This window comes from Papio anubis, chromosome 16 (assembly GCF_008728515.1).
Source record: "Papio anubis isolate 15944 chromosome 16, Panubis1.0, whole genome shotgun sequence".
NCBI lineage: Eukaryota > Metazoa > Chordata > Mammalia > Primates > Cercopithecidae > Papio > Papio anubis.
This window is the reverse complement of record NC_044991.1, coordinates 32,763,296-32,789,799: the sequence shown is the minus strand read 5'-3', so window position 1 is coordinate 32,789,799 and position 26,504 is coordinate 32,763,296. Positions and strand designations below refer to the sequence as shown.

General features: G+C 39.2%; 1 long non-coding RNA gene across 4 annotated transcripts in view; it reads left to right on the top strand.

Moving 5' to 3' along the window:
* LOC103888207 overlaps nt 1-26,504 on the top strand; it is a 93,976-nt gene that overhangs the window by 18,346 nt on the left and 49,126 nt on the right. For 3 of the 4 annotated variants that reach the window (XR_002515281.2, XR_002515280.2, XR_002515282.2), the window contains exon 4: nt 2,625-5,379. This is a non-coding gene — a long non-coding RNA (uncharacterized LOC103888207). Of the gene's footprint in view, nt 1-2,624; nt 5,380-5,725; nt 7,657-26,504 lie in introns of those variants that run through there. The other variant, XR_001892119.3, reaches the window with a different exon arrangement.

Below are 26,504 nucleotides of genomic sequence, written 5' to 3'. Positions count from 1 at the left end.
AGGCCAAACTTGAGGAATCACTACGGGGGAAGGGAGGTCCTGTTAAAGGGGCCCCATAGGTTGCAAACTAGCATTGATAGCCCGTAAGTTATGCAAACGTCTCCACTTGCTAGACTTTTTGGGAATTTTGAAAATGGGCAAATTCCAAGGGCTGTTTGATGGTTCTGTATGGCTGTCTCTTAATTGCTCCTCAACTAATTCATGGGCTCATTGTAATTTCTCTCCCTTTAAAGGCTACTTTTCTACCCAAATAGGATTTAGAGAGAACCACGTTAGGGGTAGGGGAGGGATCATAACAGTGGCCATTATTAGAAAGGGGTCTGCCGAGTGACCCCCCTCATTGGGCTAATAGGCCCCATCCCCAAAGGTTAACAGAAATGGACATGATTAGAGGTTGTATAACTGCTTTTCTTCCCTCTGCATCACAACATGTTGGGGGGGGTGTGTTCTGCTTGGCTGTATGCGCTTCCCTGATGCCAACAATTTTTTGTTCCTGAGTGACCCAAGGCCAAGTTTCTGGCCAGTTTTGATCACTAGTGATCGAAATGTCCACCCTTGTGTCCAATAAGCCAGTAAAATTTTATTTCCAGTTTTTAAGGTAATCATCGGTCTCTGATCAGTGATTAATTGGTTCCATTATACTCCTGTGGCTCCTGTGCTTCCACAACTTCCCTTTCCCCTTTCCTTTCCCTGGCTGTTGGAGACCCAGTATGGTAAAAATAGTAACTGAGCTGTCTTTAATCCAGGGGGAAAGACTATGCAGACCTTTACATTCCATCATAACTAATATCTCCCCTTGATAATCACTACAGTTACCCCAGTGAGCACACTGATTCCTTTACTGGTTAGGATTGATCGCCCTAACCAGGACTAATCCCGCTGTTCGCAGAGGCAGTGGGCCCAAGATTCCAGCTGGAACCCTTTTAGGGCCTTCTGCTTCTTTTAGCACTAATTCTTTGGGCAGAGTAAGTCCAATCCTTTGCTGCCAGTGGTGGCTGCTGTGAGAGAGAGGACTGTGGGCTTTCCATCTAATCAAGGAAAGTCACTGACATTGTCCCAGTTTGGAGCAGGGACTAGGGCCAGCCCCTCATGAAGTTTCCCTCCAGATTACTTAGGGTGTTGCCATTTTTATCAAATTTGGACCTGCATTGATTTGCCGAATGTTTTGCCTTTTTACATTGGGGGCACAGAGAAGGAGGTTCTTTTCCTGAGTTACCTTGGTCTCTACTATTGGGGCATTCCCTCTTCATATGACCTGGCTCTCCACATAGAAAACAATTTGGGTTTTTCTCCCTTTTCACTTTAGGGGGTCTTAATGCCATAGCTAATATTTGTATATTTGTGTATTTCGGTCCCCACCGGTTGACATGCTCGTATAAGTTCCCTGACTGTGGCTGCCTTTCCTCTGATTGCCTGCATTACTTGCTGACAGTTGATGTTAGCATTTTCATAAGCCAATTGCAACAATAAGATATCAGTGGCCTGGGCATGACTAATTTGTCTCTTAATTTCCTGGGTTAATCGATTGATAAATTCTACAAATGGCCCTGAGGCCCTTGTCGAACATTTATAAAAGATCCCTCTTGAACTCTGCTTTCAGGAATTCGGTCCCAAGCCCTGACAGCGCACAAAGACACTTCTGTATAGGCTTGGGGAACAAAATTTAGTTGTTGTACCTTGGCATGGGGACTCCTCCCCTGGAGCATAGCAGCTGTTATGTCTTGCCTGGCCACTTGATTCTGGTTGGCTTGTTCTCACAACTCATCATATTCTGCCTTCCACAGGAGGAATTGGCTGGGCTCCAAAGCTGTTTTAGCTAGCACTGACCAGTTCTATGGGGTCATGTGGTAGTTGTCTGCTATGGCTTCAATTATTCCTTTTGTAAATGGGCTAGTGGCTCCTTTTTGTTTAATGCATTTTCTTATCTCTTTATAAGTGTCAAAAGAAATGGATTCATATACCTGATTGCCTTGTTGATCTTGCATTACCGGGCAGGGTAAGAGCTCCCCTTCTAATGCCGCTTGCCTAAGACAGGGTCCCAGAGCTGTAGTGTATCCCTTGTATTTTTTCCAGTTGTATTGGTGGAGGGGGCTCAGGCAAAACCTCCATTTCCTCTTTGTTATTTTTGCCTGGTAATGGCTGGGCTGAGGGAGAAGGAGGAGGTGGTAAGTTAGGTGATGGTTCCTCTTCCGTTCCCTTTTTGGACTCTTCTTTGTAGAGCAGGACCAAAGCAGCCCTGACTAAGGCCTGTAACATTAGAGATGTTACTGGGAGCTGTTGCCCTTGTGTATGATGTTGTTTAAGATTTCACTCCACTTGTTCCCAGAGCCCTACATCTACCGTGCCTTCTTTCGGAAACCATGGGTTATGGGAAACAACAGTTTGTATTAGGTACCTTAATTGAGCCTGCGAAACCGAGGCCTCACTAATTTTAAGCAACTGTTTCAATACTTTTATATACTGTTGCTGCCGAGCTGATAACTGTTGCCCCATGATGAAACCCTAGCCTGAACAATTTCCTCAAACTTGGAAATCCCAAGCGGGCACCAGTGACTTATTGACTTACGGACTGCACAGTCTCTCTTCACCTTCATTTTCAAGGATTCCATCGTGATTTGTTGCAGCTTTCCTCACACAGGGGCACTGCCTGCCAGATCTGACCTGCAGACCGTCGCCGAGCAGTGGATGAAAAAATGTACGCAGACAGGTTTTTTGCCTGGGCCAGCGGCTAGGGGACTGGGCCACTCACAAACACCAAGAAGGGTGCTGTAAAGAGTCACAGAAGCCACAGCCCTGACAAGCCAGCGCTGTGGGAATTTATTTAGTACAGATTTAATGACAAAGGCTTTGAGTCAACCACAACTTGTGGGTAATTAAGATGGTCTGCTCCCCACCAGAGAGAGCAGTCCTGCAAGTGGATGATTAAAGGCCAGGTTCTGGCCTTTAATCAAACTAACTTATCTAGATCAATTCCCTTACACTTCCTTGTTATCTACCCTGAGAGAATTCAGCTGCCGTCAGCCAAATCCTCTTTTGAAAAGCTTTTGCAAAACCTCCTGGCCTTCCAAGAAGGTTTGCATCTTTTTCCTAAAATTTCTCCCACCACCCTGACCAATCTCCTACAATTTGGGGGAAAAAAATAAACACTTAGCATTTGTCTTTTGCAATCTTCACAGAAGGAAATTCTGGCAGATTTTAGTACCAAACTTCTAGTGAAGGAGCAGACCATATCTTTGTTGGGTATGTGTGTTATGATCCCAGTCCTAGAATCACCTTGCAGTGGAAAGTTTAATGACAGTTTAGAGGTCTCAACAGAATACACAATCCAAGAGAAGACTTAAGGAATCCTACCTCAAGCTCATTGTCTTCAGATATCAGAATGGAGAACTACTTTTCCAAGGTTAGTTATAGCATCTCTTTTCTTTTGGTTTTCGGATTTCTAATATAATTCTTGTATTTTTGTGTTAACAGATCAGGGCAGGTTCAGGACCACTTTAGAGACCTTATAAACCAGACCTCTCACCTTTAGGAAAGGGCTACTAAGGGTTGGCTCTGCTGGGGTGTCTCCTGCTCTTCACTCTCAGCTCTTCCCTTTAATGGGATCCCTGACCTCTATCTTCCTTCTCCTTTTGGGGCCTTGCTTTCTCCATCTTTTCCATTTATTTGCTCCCACCGAGAAACCATCAGACTTCAAATAGTCTTTTGATGGGGATATTAACCTCTTTCTTTCTCTCCAGGACAACCAAGTCCCTGCATATCTCCTCTGGACACCACAGGTTAAACCTTCCAAGAGATAGCAACAATTGTCAAAACCTCTTCACCTTGATAGCAAGGAAGGAGGAAGGACCCTGAAGACCTTTGATGCCCCGTTTTCAGCAGCAGTTAGCTACAGAGAATGACCTCTGCCCCGTCTCCCAAAAGATTTGTGGGTCCCAACTCCTTGAGGGAGAAATGCAAGAGTAGACAGTCAGATATGAGCAGGCAAGAGGGGGAGGTATCCATGTTGGAAAAAATGCTCTGGAACACCTTTTAGAATGCCCAGTACTCATTCCTTGGTCGAACTGTCAGAATATTGTTAACTAGATCCTGATAAGGAAGGAAAAAGGCAAAAGGGGAATTCCTGAGAACTGAGCAGGCACAATGAGTACAAAATTGATGGCTATACCTTCCTGGGATTGTGATAATAAGCAGTGCCACCATTAGATAATAAGCAGTGCCACCATTGATCACTGGTTCCCATGCATGTGCATTAATCACAGTAAGGGAGGATCCCCCAAACTTTGATGACAACTGGGTAAAGAAAGAACTGAGACAATAGAAGATCACAATGCAAAATGTCTTCGGGGTGTTTCCAGCAGGGTTAGCCTATCACTTGGAGTGTACTTGTACTTCCCCAATAAAACTCTTGCTTGCTTTACAAATTGGTCTTTTGGGTAAATTCTTTTTTCCAAGAAAACAACCAAGGATCACCCAGATCGGTAACATCATCATGTGATTTCAGTAAGAGTCTTTCTGAGGATCTCAAAGTGAATCCAATAATAACAAGGCATATGAATTATAGAGTTGGTAAGGAATAAAATAGTTCAACTATGCTTGACTTATTTAAAAAATTGTCTAAGGTATGACTATTTTTCAAGTTGGGGAAAATCACAAAAGCCAGGTGCAGTGGTGTACAGCTGTAGTCCCAGCTACTCCAAAAGATCACTTGAGCCCAGGAGTTCAAGGCTGTAGTGTGAAATGATGGTGCCAGTGAATAGCCACTGTATCCTGTCACTGCACTCTGAGCAACGTAGCAGCCCTGTCCCTTGAAAAGATTGCAATTATAAAACATTTGTTTCAACAAAAATAATTTGAAACTTTTTTGTGTCTCATTATTATTTTAAAAATTCAGTCAATGCACTTTAACTTATAGTTTTGATGGTGTTTTTATGATCTCCTTAACACCCAGAAAAGTATTGTAGGCCCATGTTAAATGAGGCCTCAACCTTCTTTCTTTACCTTGTTTCGTATCCTAGCACAAAATAGAAGAGCAAATCTAATGTTTTTAAGAAAGCACTGCAGCAGATAACTTAAAAAAGAACAAATTAAATGGTGGTTCTAGTACATAAATTGTAAACTCCTATCTAGCTGATGTAAAAAAATCATATTGCTTTGTGTTATTTCTCTGCAGAAATGAGAAGATGAGAATATAAGTGCTTTAGAGTCATGAAATGTTGCCAATGGGTGAAAAAAGAAAACGAAAAATAATTTTGTAACCGTTAAGCATGATGAAAATGTAAATGTCAGCTTTTACCAGCAAAATCAGGTAGTAAGTCATTTTACAAGATGACAGTGAAAGAGTATACAAATGAAGATGTAGTGCCAGAGAATATTTTTCAGGTAAGTGGTATTTATTTTTAGTATTTCTAGATAACTTGAAAAATTGTTTATTTTAAACTTAATGTAGTAGTTCCAAGGTGTAGACTTGGTTTCCTTGTGAGATATTGGTTTGCCAAGTCATGTTAGACATAATAAAAGACGTAAAATCATTCTGTCGAGATACAAAGATGTGATTCCATAATCACTGCAGGATGCCTTGGAAGAATTCTAATATAGTTGCTGTCTACCAAATTCTTAAGTTACAGAAAGAAGATGCTTTCTAGAGTTGCCAGTAAGTGTAAGTTGATTTTAAACAGTGATGAACTTTCTGAATGCCTCTTTTATGTTGGATGTTATTTTCAAACAGCTAAAAGCCATTGTTTCATTCTGTGATGAGCTAAAGGATGACATAACAACAAGCAGTCAATGAAGATATCCAGAGAGTAATGCGTGAATATTGTGTCTATCCAGTGCTTTTAGACTGCTTCTTGCAAATGGCATTTGTCATGCCCACAAGAACCAGAAAGATAGAAGAAAAAGCTGTTTTTCCACCAAAGATTGGCAAAAATCTGGAGAGGAAAGTGGGTATATACATCAAGGTCATCTATAGAAAACCATTTTGAAGTGTAAAGTGTGTGGGTTCTTTACAGACAAATATGGTTCCATGCTATGAAGACTAGAACAGATTGTGTTCATGTATAGTAAACACAATCTAACGATAACTTGCTTCTAGAAAATGTGGAAGCCAATGTCACAATTCAGGTGCTTCAAAACTGTGGTGAAATGCCTCCACGAATTGCTCTAGGCAACGTATTTGAAATAGCTAAATATTTGCCTTATGACTCTAAGTATACTGGGTTTCAGAAATGAAAAACAAGTGAGATGGGAGAGTAGGTGATACAATGAAGATTTAAATCAAGGATTTTATTATATTTTCTTCTTGTGGAGAATTCAAACACTAAATAAAGATACCCCAGGAACACTTTAATACCTCACAACATGCTGCACAAACTATTTTCAAAGCATTTTAGCCACCAGAGAAAACTCCTCAAATACCTCAAATCCATCAGTATCTTCAATCATGCTTGCTTCTGAGTAATTCTCTCAACAAAGCCATATAATAAAGGGGGCTCTCTGGCCTTGAAATAGTGGGGTTTTTTTCCTACAGAAAGGAGATTGTTCTGTTGTGATTATTTTATTGAGAAGTCCAATTTCTGAGCCATTGGAAAAAAAATGCAGGTTCCTGGAAAATCAGAATGAAGAATGCAGAATGATCAGACTACAATGTACTGTCAAACTAGATTTCAAGAAATTATAGGAAAACTTTCCAAAGTTCCATCTCAAAAGAATTTATTTTTACTAAGAATTCCAAGATAAATTTAGTTTTATGGAAGATTTTTACGTGGATTTTACTCATTCTTCATCTCAGATATCAACAGATCAGTGTATTACTTATTTAGCTAGTAAATGCATTAATATGAAACTCAGAGACATTCCAGTATCCACATTGCTTACACCCTTAGGCATAGATTCAATGTCAGCTATGACAATTGAAAGTAAGCTCTTTTGTAATCTAAAGGTTTAAATTCCTCCAACCAAACTGCTTAATCCAGATGCAGCACTGCAAATGTTAAATTTTTTTCTGGAAGAACAATCAAATAAGACTTAAGATAGAAAACGAATGGCCACAACCTACGTGAAACTAAAAAAAAAAGTGTGCAGCCTGCCAAATCAGAATGAAAACAAAAGAACAAGATTATAAACAAAATGCAATCAGACTTTCCTTACGCTTACCTAAAGTTTTTTTCTTCTGAAAATTTCAAGCAATTTTGGTCAACATTAAATGGACAATGTAAACTAACAAGTCTTTTGAATTTGTATGTGGCAGTAAACATTATATTAACTTTATTGTGCAAGACAGTCAAATTTTTGAGCAAAATTAGAAAATTAGTCTTCATTGATCAAAATAAAATTAGTTACATTTAATACATTCCGAATAAAATTGGTTATTATTGGTTTTTGGAGAACTTGTACAAAATTCCACCAAAAATAAATTATAAATTATTTCTAAATACCAAAATAAAATGAAGAATTAGTCAGTTGGTTTCACAAAGAAGGAAAATTTGGTTAATAGCAGAGAGTATCATCTCTATGATATTTGTGATTATTTGATCAATGTTCTAAGATGGATACAATGGCAAGTAATTACAAAATTAAAAGGAATAACTGGTACCAGCCACTGCAAAAACCTACCAAATTGTAAAGAACATTGACACTATGAAGAAACTGCATCAACTGACGGGCAAAACAACCAGCTAGCATCTTAATGACAGGATCAGATTCACACATAACAATATTAACCTTAAATGTAAACTAGCTAAATGCCCCAATTGAAACACATAGACTGGCAAATTAGATAAAGAGTCAAGACCCATCGGCATTCTGTATTCAGGAGACCCATCTCACGTGTAAAGACACAGGCTTAAAATAAAGGGATGAAGGAACATTTACCAAGCAAGTGGACAAGTGGAAAGCAAAACAAAAAAGTTGCAATCCCAATCTCTGATAAAAGAGACTTTAAACCAGCAAAGATCAAGAGGGACAAAGAAGGACATTACATAATGGTAAAGGGATCAATGCAACAAGAAAAGCTAACTATCCCAAATATATATGCACCCAATACAAGGAGCACACAGATTCATAAAGCAAGTTCTTAGAGATCTACAAAGAGACTTGGACTCCCACATAATAATAGTAGGAGACTTTAACACCCCACTATCAATATTAAACAGATCAAGACAGAAAATTAACAAAGATACTCAGGACTTGAACTCAGCTCTGGGCCAAGCAGACCTAATAGACATCTACAGAACTCTCGACCCCTAATCAACAGAATATACATTCTTCACAGCACCTCATCACATTTACTCTAAAATTGACCACATAATTGGAAGTGAAACACTCCTCAGAAAATGTAAAAGAATGGAAATCATAACAAACAGTCTCTCAGACCACAGGGCAACCAAACTAGAATTCAGGATTACTAAATGCCCACAAGAGAAAGCAGAAAAGATGTAAAATCGACACCCTAACATCAAAATTAAAAGAATTAGAGAAGCAAGGACAAGCAAATTCAAAAGCTAGCAGAAGACAAGAAATAACTAAGATCAGAGCAGAACTGAATGAGATAGAGACATGACAAACCCATCAAAAAAAATCAATGGATCCAAGAGCTGGTTTTTTGGAAAGATCAACAAAATAGACGGCTACCAGACTAAAAAGAAGAGAAGAATCAAATAGATGCAATAAAAAATGACATAGGGAATATCACCACTGATCCCACAGAAATACAAACTACCATCAGAGAATAAACACCTCTATGCAAATGAACTACAAAAATCTAGAAGAGATGGATAAATTCTTGGATACATGTACACTCCCAAATCTAAACCAGGAAGAAGTCAAATCCCTGAATAAACCAATAACAAGTACTGAAATTGAGGCAGTAATTAATAGCCAGCAACCAAAAACAGTCGAGGACCGGAAGGATTAACAGCTGAATTCTACCAGAGATAGAGGAGCTGGTACCATTACTTCTGAAACTATTCCAAACAATAGAAAAAGAGGGAATCCTCCCTATCATTTTATGAGACCAGCATCATCCCGATACAAAAACCCAGAAGAGACACAACAAAAAAAATATTTCAGGCCAATATTACTGATGAACATTGATGCAAAAATCCTCAATAAAATACTGGCAAACCGAATCCAGAAGCACATCAAAATGCTTATCCACCATGGGCAAGTCGGATTCATACCTGGGATCCAAGGCTGGTTGAACATACACAAATCAATAAACGTAGTCCATCACATAAACAGAACCAATGACAAAAACCACATGATTATCTCAATAGATGGAGAAAAGGACTTAACAAAATTCAACACCCCTTCATGCTAAAAAAAACTCCCAATAAACTGGAAATCAATGGAACGTATATCAAAATAATGAGCTATTTATGAAAAACCCATACCCAATGTCATACTGAATGGACAAAAACTGAAAGCATTCCCTTTGAAAACCGGCACAAGACAAGGATGCCCTCTCTCACCACTCCTATTCAGCATACTATTGGAAGTTCTGGCCAGGGCAATCAGTCAAAAGAAAGAAATGAAAGGTATTCAAATAGGAAGAGAGGAAGTCACTCTGTTTGAAGATGACATGATTGTGTGTTTAGAAAACCCCGTCTTCTCAGCCCAAAATCTCCTTAAGCTGATAAGCAACTTCAGCAAAGTCTCAGGATACAAAATCTATGTGCAAAAATCACAAGCATTCCTATACACCAATAACAGAGAGCAAAATCATGAGTGAACTCCCATTCACAGTTCCTACGAAGAGAAAAAAGTACCTAGGAATACAACTTACAAGGGATGTGAAGGACCTCTTCAAGGAGAACTATAAACCTCTGCACAAGGAAGTAAGAGAAGACACAAACAAATGGAAAAACATTCCATGCTCAAGGATAGGAAGTCAATATCGTGAAAATGAACTTACTGCCCAAAGGAATTTGTAGATTCAGTGCTATTCCCATCAAGCTGCCACTGACTTTTCTCACAGAATTGGAAAAAACTAAGCTCCATATGGAACCAAAAAAGAGCCCGCATAGCCAGGACAATCCTGGGCAAGAAGAACAAAGCTGGAGGCATCATGCTACCTGACTTTATATTACAAGGCTACAGTAACCAAAACAGCATGGTACTGGTACCACAACAGAGATACAGACCAATGGAACAGAACAGAGGCCTAAGAAATAACACCACACTTCTACCCCCATCTGATCTTTCACACACCTGACACAAGCAATGGACAAGAGAATTCCCTATTTAATAAATGGTGTTGGGAAAACTGGCTAGCCATATGCAAATAACTGAAACTGCACCCCTTCTTTACAGCTTATACTAAAGTCAACTTGAGATGGATCAAAGACTTAAATATGAGACCTAGGAACATAAAAATCCTAGAAGAAAACTTGGGCAATACCATTCAGGACATAGGCATGAGCAAAGATGTCATGTCTAAAACACCAAAAGCAACGCCAACAAAAGCCAAAATTGACAAATGGAATCTCGTTAAACTAAAGAGCTTCTGCACAGCAAAAGCAACTACCATCAGGGTGAACAGGCCACCTACAGAATGGGAGAAAATTTTTACAATCTATCCATCTGACAAAGGGCTAATATCCAGAATCTACAAAGAACAAATAAACTTACAAGAAAAAATCAAACAACCCCATCAAAAAGTGGGCAGAGGAAGTGAAGAGACACTTCTCAAAAGAAGACATTTATGCAGCCAACAGACATATGAAAAAATGTTCATCATCACTGGCCATAAGAGAAATGCAAATCAAAACCACAATGAGATACCATCTCATACCAGCTACAATGGTGATCATTAAAAATTCAGGAAACAGGTGCTGGAGAGTATGTGGAAAATTAGGAATGTTTTTTACACTGTTGGTGGGACTGTAAACTAGTTCAACCATTGTGGAAGACAATATGGCGATTCCTCAAGGATCTAGAACTAGAAATACCATTTGACCCAGCCATCCCATTGCTGAGTATATACCCAAAGGAGTATAAATCATGCTGCTATAAAGACACATGCACATGTATGCTTATTGTGACACTCTTCACAATAGCAAAGACTTGGAACCAACCCAAATGTCCACCAATGATAGAGTGGATTAAGAAAATGTGGCACATGGTGGGGCGGTTCCAAGATGGCCAAAAAGGAACAGCTCCAGCCTGCAGCTCCCAGCTTGAGTGACACAGAAGACAGGTGATTTCTGCATTTCCAACTGAGGTACTGGGTTCATCTCACTGGGGCCTGTTGGACAGTGGGTACAGGACAGTGGGTGTGGCCCAACGAGCAAGAACCGAAGCAGGGCGAGGCATCGCCTCACCCAGGAAGCACAAGGGGGAAGGGAATTCCCTTTCCTAGCCAAGGGAAACCATGACATACAACACCTGGAAAATCAGGTCACTCCCACCCTGATACTGTGCTTTACCAAGGGTCTTAGCAAACAGAACACCAGGAGATGATATGCCACACCTGGCTCGGAGGGTCCCATGCCCACAGAGCCTCCCTCATTGCTAGCACAGCTGTCTGAAATCTAAGTGCAAGGCGGCATTGAGACTGGGGGAGGGGCGCCCACCATTAGTGAGGCTTAATTAGGTAAACAAAGTGGCCAGGAACTTCGAACTGGAAGGAACCCACCACAGCTCAGGGAGGCCTTCCTTCCTCTGTAGACTCCACCTTTGGGGACAGGGCATAGCCAAACAAAAGGCAGCAGAAACCTCCACAGATTTAAATGTCCCTGTCTGCTTTGAAGAGAGTGGTTCTCCCAGCATGGAGTTTGAGATCTGAAAATGAACAGACTGCCTGCTCAAGTGGGTCCCTGACCCCCGAGTAGCCTAACTGGGAGACACCCCCAACTAGGGGCAGACTGACACACCTCACACGGCTGGGTACCTCTCTGAGATGAAGCTTCCAGAGGAATGATCAGACGGCAACATTTGCTGTTCAGCAATATTCACTCTTCTGCAGCCTCTGCTGCTGATACCCAGGCAGACAGGGTCTGGAGGGGACCTCAAGCAAACTCCAGCAGACCTACAGCTGAGGGTGCTGACTGTTAGAAGGAAAACTAACAAACAGAAAGGACATCCGCACCAAAACCCCATCTGTACATCACCATCATCAAAGACCAAAGGTAGATAAAACCACAAAGATGGGGAAAAAGCTGTGCAGAAGAGCTGAATATTCTACAAATCAGAGCGTCTCTCCCCTTCAAAGAAACACAGCTCCTCATCAGCAACGGAACAAAGTAGGATGGAGACTGACTTTTATGAGCTGAGAGAAGGCTTCAGGTGATCAAACTTCTCCAAGCTAACAGAGAAAGTTTGAACCCAGAGCAAAGAAGCTGAAAACCGTGGAAAAAATTTGACGAATGGCTAACTAGATAACTGATATAGAGAAGTCCTTAAATGACCTGACAGAGCTGAAAACCATGACACGACAACTGCGTGACAAATGCACAAGCTTGAATAACCTACTCATTCAGCTGGAAGAAAGGGTATCAGTGATTGAAGATGAAATGAATGAAATGAAGCAAGAAGAGAAGTTTAGAGAAAAAAGTAAAAACAAATCACAAAGCCTCCAAGAAATATGGGACTATATGAAAACACCAAATCTGCATCTGATTGGTGTACCTGAAAGTGACGGGGAGAATGGAACCAAGTTGGAAAACACTCTGCAAGATGCTACCCAGGAGAACTTCCCCAACCTGGCAAGGTAGGCCAGAATTCAAATTCGGGAAATACAGAGAACAACACAAAGATAGTCCTCTAGAAAAGCAACTCCAAGACACGTAATTGTCAAATTCACCAAAGTTGAAATGAAGGAAAAAATGTTAACGGCAGCCAGAGAGAAAGGTCGGGTTACCCACAAAGGGAAGCCAATCAGACTAACAGCGGATCTATCGGCAGAAACTCCACATTCCAGAAGAGAGTGGGGACCAATATTCAACACTCTTAAAGAATTTTAAACCCGGAATTTCATATCCAGTCAAACTAAGCTTCATAAGTGAAGGAGAAATAAAATCCTTTACAGACAAGCAAATGCTTAGAGATTTTGTCACAACCAGGCCTGCTCTACAAGAGATCCTGAAGGAAGCACTAAACATGGAGAGGAAAAACTGGTACCACCCACTGCAAACACATGCCATAATGTAAAGACCATCAGTGCTAGGAAGAAACTACATCAACTAACAAGCAAAATAACCAGCTAACATCATAATGACAGGATCAAGTTCACACGTAACAATATTAACCTTAAATGTAAATGGGCTAAATGCTCCAATTAAAAGACACAGACTGCCAAATTGGATAAAGAGTCAAGACCCATCAGTGTGCTATATTCAGGAGACCCATCTCACATGCAGAGACACACATAGGCTCAAAATAAAGGGATGGAAGAAGATCTACCAAGCAAATGGAAAACAAAAAAAGGCAGGGGTTGCAATCCTCTTTGATAAAACAGACTTTAAACCAACAAAGATCATAAGAGACAAAGAAGGCTATTACATAGTGGTAAAGGGATCAATTCAACAAGAAGAGCTAACTATCCTAAATATATATGCACCCAATACAGGAGCACCCAGATTCATAAAGCAAGTCCTTAGAGACCTACAAAGACACTTAGACTCCCATACAATAATAATGGGAGACTTTAACACCCCACTGTCAACATTAGACAGATCAACAAGACAGAAAGTTAACAAGGATATCCAGGAATTGAACTCAACTCTGCACCAAGCGGACCTAATAGACATCTATAGAACTCTCCACCCCAAATCAACAGAATATACATTCTTCTCAGCACCACATTGCACTTATTCCAAAATTGACCACATAGTTGGAAGTAAAGCACTCCTCAGCAAATGTAAAACAACAGAAATGATAACAAACTGTCTCTCAGACCACAGTGCAATCAAACTAGAACTCAGGATTAAGAAACTCACTGAAAACCGCTCAACTGCATGGAAACTGAACAACCTGCGCCTGAATGACTACTGGGTACATAACAAAAAGAAGGCAGAAATAAAGATGTTCTTTGAAACCAATGAGAACAAAGATACAACGTGCCAGAATCTCTGGGACATACTTAAAGTGGTGTGTAGAGGGAAATTTATAACACTAAATGCCCACAAGAGAAAGCAGGAAAGATCTAAAATTGACACCCTAACATCACAATTAAAAGAACTAGAGAAGCAAGAGCAAACACATTCAAAAGCTAGCAGAAGTCAAGAAATAGAGCAGAACTGAACGAGATAGAGACACAAAAAAACCCTTCAAAAAAATCAATGAATCCAGGAGCTGGTTTTTTGAAAAGCTCAACAAAATTGATAGACCACTAGCAAGACTAATGAAGAAAAGAGAGAGGAATCAAATAGACGCAATAAAAAATGATAAAGGGGATATCACCACCAACCCCAAAGAAATTCGAAATACCATCAGAGAATACTATAAACACCTCTATGCAAATAAACTAGAAAACCTAGAAGAAATGGATAAATTCCTGGACACATACACTCTCCCAAGACTAAACCAGGAAGAAGTTGAATCCTTGAATAGACCAATAACAGGCTCTGAAATTGAGGCAATAATTAATAGCCTACCAACAAAAAAAGTAGAAGACCAGACGGATTCACAACTGAATTCTACCAGAGGTACAAGGAGGAGCTGCTACCATTCCTCTGAAACTATTCCAATCAATAGAAAAAGAGGGAATCCTCCCTATCATTTTATGAGGCCAGCATCATCCTGATACCAAAGCCTTGCAGAGACACAACAAAAAAAGAGAATTTTAGGCCAGTATCCCTGAAGAACATTGATGCAAAAATCCTCAATAAAATACTGGCAAACCAAATCCATCAGCACATCAAAGAGCTTATCCACCATGATCAAGTGGGCTTCATCCCTGGGATGCAAGGCTGGTTCAACATAGGCAAATCAATAAACATAATCCAGCATATAAACAACCAAAGACAAAAACCACATGATTATCTCAATAGATGGAGAAAAGGCCTTTGACAAAATTCAACAGCTCTTCATGCTGAAAACTCAATAAATTCGGTATTGATGGAACGTATCTCAAAATAATAAGAACTATTTATGACAAACCCACTGCCAATATCATAGTGAATGGGCAGAAACTGGAAGCACTCCCCTTGAAAACTGGCACAAGATAGGGATGCCCTCTCTCACCACGCCTATTCAACATAGTGTTGGAAGTTCTGGCCAGGGCATTCAGGGAGGAGAAAGAAATAAAGGGTATTCAGTTAGGAAAAGAGGAAGTCAAATTGTCCCTGTTTGCAGATGACATGATTGTATACTTAGAAAACCCCATAGTCTCAGCCCAAAAACTCCTTAAGCCAATAAGCAACTTCAGCAAAGTTTCAGGATACAAAATCAATGTGCAAAAATCACAAGCATTCTTATACACCAGTAACAGACAAACACAGAGCCAAATCATGAATGAACTTCTATTCACAGTAGCTTCAAAGAGAATAAAATACGTAGGAATCCAACCTACAAGGGATGTGAAGGACCTCTTCAAGGAGAACTACAAACCACTGCTCAATTAAAAGAGGACACAAGCAAATGGAAGAACATTCCATGCTCATGGGTAGGAAGAATCAATATTGTGAAAATGGCCGTACTGCCCAAGTTAATTTATAGATTCAATGCCATCCCCATCAAGCTACCAATGACTTTTTTCACAGAATTGGAAAAAACTACTTTAAAGTTCATATGGAACCAAAAAAGAGTCTGCATTGCCAAGACAATCCTAAGCCAAAAGAACAAAGCTGAAAGCATCACGCTACCTGACTTCAAACTATACTAAAAGGCTACAGTAACCAAAACAGCATGGTACTGGTACCAAAACAGAGATCTAGACCAATGGAACAGAACAGAGCCCTCAGAAATAATGCCACACATATACAACCATCTGATCTTTGACAAACCTGACAAAAAACAAGAAATGGGGAAAGAATTCCCTATTTAACAAATGGTGCTGGGAAAACTGGGTAGCCATAAGTAGAAAGCTGAAACTGGATCCCTTCCTTATACTTTATACAAAAATTATTTCAAGATAGATGAAAGACTTAAAAGTTAGACCTAAAACCATAAAAACCCTAGAAGAAAACCTAGGCAATACCATTCAGGATATAGGCATGGGCAAGGACTTCATGTCTGAAACACCAAAAGCAAGAACAACAAAAGCCAAAATTGACAAATGGGATCTAATTAAACTAAAGAGCTTCTGCACAGCAAAGAAACTACCATCAGAGTGAACAGCCAACCTACAGAATGGGAGAAAATTTTTGCATTCTACTTATCTGACAAAGGGCTAGTATCCAGAACCTACAAAGAACTCAAACAAATTCACAAGAATAAAGCCCATCAAAAAGTGGGCAAAGGATATGAGCAGATACTTCTCAAAAGAAGACATTTATGCAGCCAACAGACACATGAAAAAATGCTCATCATCACTTGCCATCAGAGAAATGCAAATCAAAACCACAATGAGATACCATCTCACACCAGTTAGAATGGCGATCATTAACAAGTCAGGAAACAGGTGCCAGAGAGGATGTGGAGAAATAGGAACACTTTTACACTGTTGGTGGGACTGTAAACTAGTTCAACCATTGTGGAAGACTGTGGCAATTCCTCAAGGATCTAGAACTAGAAATACCATTTGACCCAGCCATCCCACTACTGGTGATATACCCAAAGGATCATAAATCATGCTGCTATAAAGACACATGCACACGTATGCTTATTGCAGCAGTATTCACAAGAGCAAAGACTTGGAACCAAACCAAATGTCCATCAGTGACAGACTGGATTATGAAAACGTGGTACATATATACCCTGGGATAATATGCAGCCATAAAAAAGGATGAGTTCATGTCCTTTGCAGGGACATGAATGAAGCTGGAAACCATCATTCTCAGCAAATCTATTGCAAGAACAGAAAACCAAACACTGCATGTTTTCACTCATAGTTGGGAATTGAACAATGAGAACACTTGGACACAGGAAGGGGAATATCACACACCAGGGCCTGTTGTGGGGTGGGGGAGGGGGGAGGGATAGCATTAGGAGAAATACCTAATGTAAATGACGAGTTGATGGGTGCAGCAAACCAACCTGGCACGTGTATACCTACGTAAGAAACCTGCGTGTTGTGCACATGTACCCTAGAACTTAAAGTATAATAATAATTTTAAAAAAGCATTAAAAAAAAAACAAAAATCTTAGGCAAGACTAGAATCTAACAACAGGTGTACCACAGTTTTTGAAACATAAATCTTCTCTCTCCAGCTTTCCGTTTTTTACTAAAGACAAATCATGGTAGGACTGATTTGCTTTATTATATTTGATCTAATTATTTGTATACAGTGCAGCAAAAATAATTTTTTACATAAACTTTTAAATTGGCTCTCCTGGAACTTTGTTTCATATAAGAAATCTCAGATAAGACTTTGTTTATAGCCGAGTCCAGCCATAGGTTTATACCATCAAATACCTGAGGTGGGTGAATTTTTTTCCTCTTGAGGTTCCAAGATAAACTTGAAGTTCCTGTTTCTGTCAGAAAGTGACATTCTTTACTTATCACAGGTCAGGAGCCTGGTAAACTGTGTAGGCAAGGTCTGAGGCTAATTTTCCCAAGGGGCTTTTTTTGGCTCCGTAAGTCAAGTTTGATTTCTAAAAGGAAAGTACACCATTCCAGTCAAAGCCTTGGTAAAATTACCAGTTTCTCCAGTTGTGTCGTGTCATAAATGAAAACAGATTCTTATTTTGCTTATGCAAATAACTGTATTGCCATAAGTTCAGAATACTCAAAAATAGGTTCCAAATTTTGGATAAATCAGAGAAAAACAAATATGCTCTAAATTTTCATAGGAGTATACAAAATTGTTAAAAGTGTCAATAGCTCAAAAGAAAAGTTTTCTTGACTGAAAAAACAAAGAATCAGCAATATTTTAAGCAAAAAAACTCAAAAAGATTACTTCAGTCTTTTATTAGTTCAGTCCATGTAGTTAATTCCTGTTCTGCTTGATATTCATGAACATTTTAGTTCTCCATGGGTTTTGAAAGTTTTTTCTTATGATGTCAGAATTTTCGAAGTTATCATAAACTTGTATTCAGGAGTGCCTGCTGGAGTTTTATAGCTGATTATAAAACCACCTTCTAAAGAGGACCAAAACAACACAATAATTGTTCATGGATGACAAAATGTTTTAGGGCACCCGTAGTCAAAGAAACAGTTGACAAGGAAATTTAACTCTGTGGCACACAATAATTTAACATGACATTTGTAATTATTACTGATAATGTATACTGTTACTTCAGAATTATAGGAGTTTCCCATAATTATGGAACACATGCTAATAACATATTTATACAAATATATTCCAAAGAAAACCAAACACCATTTCATATTTGACAGTGCTTCCTGTATAATTTTTAATACCATATAAGCCAAATTTTGTCATTTTTGGACTTTAGAAAAATAAAGGATTAATTAGGTCAGAAAAGGTCATAATTTATAAATTGATTTAGTAAAGTATTTTAAATATTAAAGATTTAGAACACTTGATATCACAGGTCGTTGTAAAATAAGTCATTCATTTCACAAAAGAAATAAGGATTCAAAAAAAAGTGAAAACCTTTATTCTTTGAGAGAGGAGACATACATTTCCAAACAGTAAGCCCTGATAAAAACAGCATGAAGCCAATTAAATGTTTTTGAAAATTTTGATCTTCATCATAAGATATACTTTCCATAAGCCTTCGATGACCTCATAATGTTATTAAGGAACTGGTTGTTTCAAAAAAAAAAAAAAAAAAAAAAAAACCTTGTTAATGTGACACTGGGACCCATATGCTGGTCTTGCATCAGGGTACCTTTGACATTATTTGTCCCTTAAAATCTCACATGCCCACCTCTTCCATGACAGTCCCTTGGCCTTGAGGAGTTGAACAGCTTTAATTTCTGGCCCCATGTCTCAAGAATGCAGCTGATTTTGATGGGCATGTTCTAATGGGCCTGAAGATGACGCTTTACTTGTTGTCAGTGTTTAAGATTTAGCTGAACTTGGTTCCCTTTTTAGACTCAGGAGTCAAAGCCCTGTAACTCAATGGCACAAGTACTTTAAAATCCTATGCTGAAAAATACATGGATATAATAACCTTAATTTAAAAATTTGTTTTAATTAAGGTTCCAGTACTGTGTCAAATAGGCGTGGTAAGAGTGGACATCCTTGTTCTGTTCTGGTTCTCAGGGGGGAATCATTCCAAGTTTTGTTCATTCAGTATAATTGTGGCTGTGAGTTTGTTATAAATGGCTCTTATTATTATATGTTATGTTTCTTTAATACCTGGTGTGTTGATAATTTTTAACATGAAGAATATTGAGTTTTATGAAAAGCCATTTCTGCCTTTATTGAGATAATCATGTGGGGTTTTTTTAGTTCTGTTTATATGATGAATTACATTAATTTTTATATGTTGAACCCACCTTGCAGGAATAAAGCCTACTGGATCATGGTACATTAAATTTTTGATGTGTTGTTGTATTTCACTTGCCAATATTTTGTTGAGATTTTTGCATCTATGTTCATCAGGTTATTGGCCTGAAGTTTTGTTATTTCATTGTATCTCTGCCAGATTTTTGTATCAGGATGATGCTGACTTTGTAGAATAAGTTAGAGAGGAGTTTCTCTTTCTCAATTTTTTGGAACAGTTTCATCAGAAATGGTACCAGCTCTCCTTTATACATCTGTTAGAATGCAGCTATGAATCCTTCTGGTCCTGGGCTCTTTTTGTTTGACAGGTTATTTATTACTGCCTCAATTCTAGAGCTCATTACTGGTCTGTTCAGGAATTTAATTTCTCCCTGGTTCAATCTTGGGAGGGTGTATGTGTCTAGGAATTTATCAGTTTCTTTTAGATTTTCTAATTTATGTGCATAGAAGTGTTGATAATACACTCTGATTGTTGTTTGTATTTCTCTGAGGTCAGTGGCAATATCCCCCTTGTTTCTGATTGTGTGTATTTGGACTTCCCCTTTTTTCTTCTTTATTAGCTTAGCTAGTGGTCCATTTTATTAATTTGTTCAAAAAACAAGTTCCTGGATTTTTTATCTTTTAAATGGTTTTTTAAAAAGAGTCCACATAAGACAATACTAGGCAAAAAGAACAAAGCTGGAGACATTATGTTACCCAGCTCCACCCTATTGTACAGGGCTACAGTAACCAGTACAGCATGGTACTGGCATAAAAAGAGACATATATACCAGTGGAACAGAATGGAGAGCCCAGAAATAATGCCACACACCTACAACTATCTGATTTTCACAAAGCTGACAGAAACAATAGGGAAAGAATTTTCTATCCAATAAAGAATGCTGGAATAACTGGCTAGCCATAAGCAGAAGTTTGAAACTCGATTCCTTCATTGTGACATATACAAAACTTAAGATGGAAAAAAGGCTGAAATGTAAAACCCAAAACTAAAAAACCCTAGAAGATAACTTAGACAATATGATTCAGAACATAGGCATGAGCAAACATTTCATAACAAAGATTCCAAAAGCAGTTGCAACAAAAGGAAAAATTGACAAACGAGACCTAATTAAACTAATGAGCTTCTGTAATGCAAAGGAAACTATCAGCAGAGTGAGCAGACAACTTACAGAATGGGAGAAAATTTTTGTAAACTGTGCATCTGACAAGGTATATTATCCACCATTTATAAGAAACTTAAATTTACAAAAGAAAAAAATTTAAGTGGGCAAAAGGCCAGGCATAGTGACTCACACCTGTAATCACAGCACTTTGCAAGGCCAAGGCAGGTGGATCACTTGAGGTCAGGAGTTCAAGACCAGCCTAGCCAGTATGGTGAAACCTCGTCGCTACTAAAAATAAAAATAAAAAAATTGCCAGGGATGGTGGTGCATGCCTGTAGCCCCAGCTACTCAGGAGTAGTTGAGGCAGGAGAATTGCTTGACCTGGGATGTGGAGGTTGCAGTAAGCTGAGATTTTGCCACTGCACTCTAGCCTGGGTGACCAAGTGAGACTCCATCTCAAAAAAAAAAAAAAAAAAAAAAAGTGGGCAAAGGACATGAAGAGACACTTTTCAAAAGAAGACATATGCAGCCATCAATTTTATGAAGTAAAGCTCAACATCGCTAATCATTAGAGGCATGCAAATCAAAATTACAATGAGACACCATCTCATACCAGTCAGAATGGCTATTTAAAGCTATACAATAACAGCTGCTGTCAAAGATGTGGAGGAAAAAATGCTTTTACACTATTAATGGGAGTGTAAATTAGTTCAACCATTATAGAAGACAGTGTGTCAATTCCTCAAAGACCTAAAGACAGAACTACCGTTTGACCCAGCGATCTTACTACTGAGTAGGTAACCAAAGCAATATACATCATTCTACTGTAAAGGCACAAGCATGTGTATGTTCATTGCAGCACTATTCACAATAGCAAAGACATGAACTCAACCTAAATGCCCATTAATGATACACTGGATAAGGAAAATGTGGTGCATATATACTATGGAATAGTATGTAGCCGTTAAAAACAAAAATGAGATTATGTCCATTGCAGGAACATGGATGGAGCTGGAGGCCATTGTCCTTAGCATACTAAAACAAGAAGAGAAAACTAAGTACTGCATGTTCTCACTTATAAGTGAGAACTAAATAATGAGAACACATGAACACATAAAAGGGATCAACACACATAGGGACCTATTGAAGGGTGGAGAGTGGGAGGAAGGAGACAGGAGAAAATAACTAGTGGGTACTAGGCTTAATACTGGGGTGAGAAAATAATCTGAATAATAAACCTCATGACACAAGTTAACCTTAGTTCCACTGTTTGTGGACGGTGGCATGTTAGCAGCTCAGTGGCCCTCTTGTCATGGGGGTCAGCTGCCCTACACTGGCAAGGGGAAAGGGCCAGTATGACAACCTTTCGGGGTACCCACACTCAGTGGGTCCCAAGTTTTTGTCCAGTGTCCAAGAAGAATGAGGTCACACAAACAATTGAAGGACATGTGAAGGCAGAAAATTTAATTGAATGATGAAAATGGCTCTCAGAAAAGAGGGGAGCTGGAGAGGGAATGGAAAGGAGAGATCATCTTCCCCAAAGTTGAGTTGTCTCTTCCTTGAAGTCAGGCCATCTCTTCCTCTACTGACTGTGTCTGGGATCCTTATAGGCACAGGATTGGGAATGTGTGCTGATTGGTTTGTGAGTATGCAGAAAAGGATAAAGTGAAGATACCACTCAGAGGTGGACAAGACAGTGCAGAAAACCGATTAGGAAAGGGTAGGTATATGTAAAATGTATATATGAAGGCTGGGGATCAGTCAGAGGAAAGTATACCAAACAGGAAGACAAGTTCTTAATTCAGTCTGAGGATTTAACTTGTAGCTTGGCTTTCAGGCTTTAAACCATTTTTGGCTTGGAGATGGGTTTCACTTGGGATGTGCCTCTATCTTCCTAGGCATTTGGCTGCCTCATGCCTCTATAATTTCCCCCCTCTGAAGAGGTACATCTAACCATGTTAGAATAAAGACAAAGATCTTAACGACTTCCTGCTGACGGGTGCTGTTTTGGGAAAATAGCAGTCAAATCTCCATTAGAGGCCTATCTAAGGTCCCCAGTAAAAGGTAGCCATCATTCGAGGCTTCAGTTACATGATTGTTTAAAGTTTGATGGCCTCTAGGAGAGAAGAAACAATTCAGGTTATTAGAAGACATATATCCACACTAACAAGGGGGTAAGGACAACTCCAAAATCTCAAGGCTGCCAACATACTAGGATAACTGGTGACTATACTTAAGCTGGCTAAGATTTCAGCGCATGGGGCCTGGCTCTGGTTAGCTCCCTTGGTCTTATTTTCACAAACCAAGAAACCTCTGGGTTATGGACATCCTATTTACTCCTATAACTTGGCTAAATTTGCAGGATAATTGCCCAGAACTAAAATACCAATCCAGATTTTTTTACATCACCTATCCCTTCTGTTTCTGAACTTGGAAATCACTAGTTCGTTTACAGGAAGAAGGAATGTTAGTCTAAAATGTAGACAAATAATAACAACTGATGAGACTAGAATTTAATGAAAAGCGTATGATAAGTTTTGAAACAATTTTCCTCTCTCTGGTTCTCATTTTTGTTAAAAACAAATCATGATAGGACTGAGTTGTTTGCAAAGTCAACTTCAGTCTTACAATTGGCCAAATTATTTGCATAAAGTGCAGCAAGAATAATTATTTTTCACATAGGCTTTTAAAATTGGCTTCAGTGGAACTCTGTTCCACAAGAAATCTCAGATAAGACTTTTTCCAACCAAGCCCAGCCATGGGTTTGTACCCTCAAATACCTATGAGTTGGGTAACTGCCTATCTTCTTGGGTCCCAAGAAAACATGGGGCTCCTGGGTCTGTTAGAAAGTGACCTAATTTACTCACCACAGGTGAGGAACCCTGTATGGGAAGTATGTAGACAGGGTATGAAGCCAGTTTTCCCAAGGGGCTTTTATTGGCTCTGCAAGTCAAGCTTAATTCCCTAAAGCAACGCATGCCATTCCAGTCAAATCCTTAGTAAAACAGCCAGTTTCTCCAGTTGTGTCCTGCTGCAAAAGAAACTGGATTCTGTTTGCCCTGATTGAAATAACTATGTTGCCATCAGTTAAGAATACTCACAAATAGTTTTCAAATTCTAGAGAAACCAGGCAGAAAGAAACAAATATGCTGTAAATTTTGTTCACAGGAGTATACTCAATTGTTAAAAGCAATAGATAGCTCAGAAGGAAAATGTCCTTGACTCTGAAAAACAAAACAAGGATCAGCAATGTTTTATGCAAAAAGGTAAAAAGGATTACTTTGGTTTTCTGTTAGTTCAGTCCTTTCAGTTAACTCTTATTCTGCTTGATATTCATGAACATTTCAGCTCCTCATGAGTCCTGTACATTTTTCTTTTATTCCAATGTCACAATCATAAACCTGCAGTAAAGAGCACCTGTCAAAGCGCAATAACTGATTATAAACTGTCTTTTGAAGATGATCAAAACGAGACAGCAATTGTCTGTGAATGACAAAATGTCCAGGGTAGTTAGTTAAAAACACAATTGAGAAATTGGTTATTTCCATGGTTTATAATAGCTTAATCTAATAACCTTAATTATAGTTCATGGCATTTACTCAGATATTAGAATTTGAAAAATCCCATATGATTTTGGTACATATATTAATATTATTCACTAAAATATTCCCTGAAGAAAATTAAACATTTCTATTTTGGCAACCCCATGTAACTAAATATGTCTAATATTCTGTTTACGTCTCTTCTGGATCTTCCAGAGCTCTGTACATCCAAAATTTAAGGGTCAAAAAAGACAGCCTTGAAACTGAAGTTTGATGTGGGGAAGGCTACCAAACAGATTAAAGGTTTAAAACATTTGATATTATAAAATAGAATTCAAATGACCATAAATTATTGTAATTAAGTACCAGCCATAGGTAATGTCTGACTCTTTTCAGCATAGTTAGGGATGTGGTTAATTCCATATAGCCCCAAGCCTTACCAGATAGTAAAGCAGACAAGTCAAACAGTTCTCAAAAGCCAAAGAAGCAGTTTATAATCTTAAAAGATTTAGCAAACCTAGTATCTGACCTGCATAATTTAGACCACATGTTTACATTTTGAAGACATTCGTTTTATCAATAATCTTTAAAGCTGTTTTTATTTCTCAAAGATTAATATAAACTAAAGGCATTATAGCTTTTTTTAAATATATTTTTTTCAAAAAATATTACATAGTGGTAATATTTTTCATTTGCCATCTCCTAATTGGATTATTGGCCTCAGGGTGGAGCCCTTCAAGAATCAGGGCTAAGAAAGCATGCAGCTTCCAGGGCCAAAGAAACAGGCATAGCTAGAAGAGAAAAACAGATTTTGAAAGGAATCTATCTGCTTTTAAATTCCTTGGGTTCCATGAGAAGAACATAAGTTTTTTCCCCAAAATGGGGTCTGTGTCACCTTTGTTTTTCCCAAGGAGTCCCATGGTCTCAAAATTATCTTAGGGCCTCTCATGTATGTACCAAGAGTGGCAATACAAAATGGAGAATTATTATTCATTAAACTAAGGAAAAAAAGTTGGCCGGGCGCGGTGGCTCCCGCCTGTAATCCCAGCACTTTGGGAGGCCGAGGTGGGCGGATCACAAGGTCAGGAGATCGAGACCATGGTGAAACCCCGTCTCTACTAAAAATACAAAAAATTAGCCAGGCGTGGTGGCAGGCGCCTGTAGTCCTAGCTACTCGGGAGGCTGAGGCAGGAGAAAGGCGTGAACCTGGGAGGCGGAGCTTATAGTGAGCCGAGATTGCGCCACTGCATTCCAGCCTGGGCGGCAGAGCGAGACTTCGTCTCAAAAAAAAAAATTAAAAAATTAAAAAAAAAAAAAAAATCCAGAAAAACAAAATCATTGAATAGAAAACCATAAAGGTATTTTAAATATACCTATAGCTTGGAGATCAACTTCTAATTAAGCTGACTTTTAACCATAGTGATCCTAGAAATTTTTTTTTTTTTTTTTTTTTGAGATGGAGTCTCGCTCTGTCACCCAGGCTGGAGTGCAGTGGCCGGATCTCGGCTCACTGCAAGCTCCACCTCCCGGGTTTACGCCATTCTCCTGCCTCAGCCTCCCGAGTAGCTGGGACTACAGGCGCCCGCCACCTCGCCCGGCTAGTTTTTTGTATTTTTTAGTAGAGACGGGGTTTCACCAGGTTAGCCAGGATGGTCTCAATCTCCTGACCTTGTGATCTGCCCGTCTCGGCCTCCCAAAGTGCTGGGATTACAGACTTGAGCCACCGCGCCCAGCCAAAAATATTTTTAAATCCATTGTTACTCAACTTTAGCCATGCCATGTGACCAATATTTCTGGCTTTTGAACTTTGCCAAAAGTAACCTTGTAGGTGAAATCAACAAGCCTCAACTAAGATAATGACATAACCACAAACGTATGAGGTATTTTTAAAGAGGTAGCAAGCAGTTTCTACAAAACCTGCAATTTTTTTTTTTTTTTTTTTTTTTTTGCAGTTGCAAGATTTAATAGAGTGAAAACAGAGCTCCCATAAAATGGGAGGGGACCCAAGGACCCAAGGGGGTTGCCGCTTCCTGCTTGAATGCCTGCGTTTATATCCCAATCATTATTCCTCTTGCTGTGCTCTCAGGCGATATATGATTTGACTATTTACCTCCTGCTTGTAGCCTAATTTGTATTTTAATGAGCCCTCTTTACTACCTGATTGGTCAGGTGTGAGCTGAGTTACAAGCCCTGTGTTTAAAGGTGGGTGCAGTCACCTTCCCCAGCTAGGCTTAGGAATTCTTAGCCTGGGAAATCCAGCTAGTCATGTCTCTCAGTCCCCCCTCTCAACAGAAAAACCCAAGTGCAGTTGGGGAGGTTGACTGATGACCGCTCTTAACTGCTTC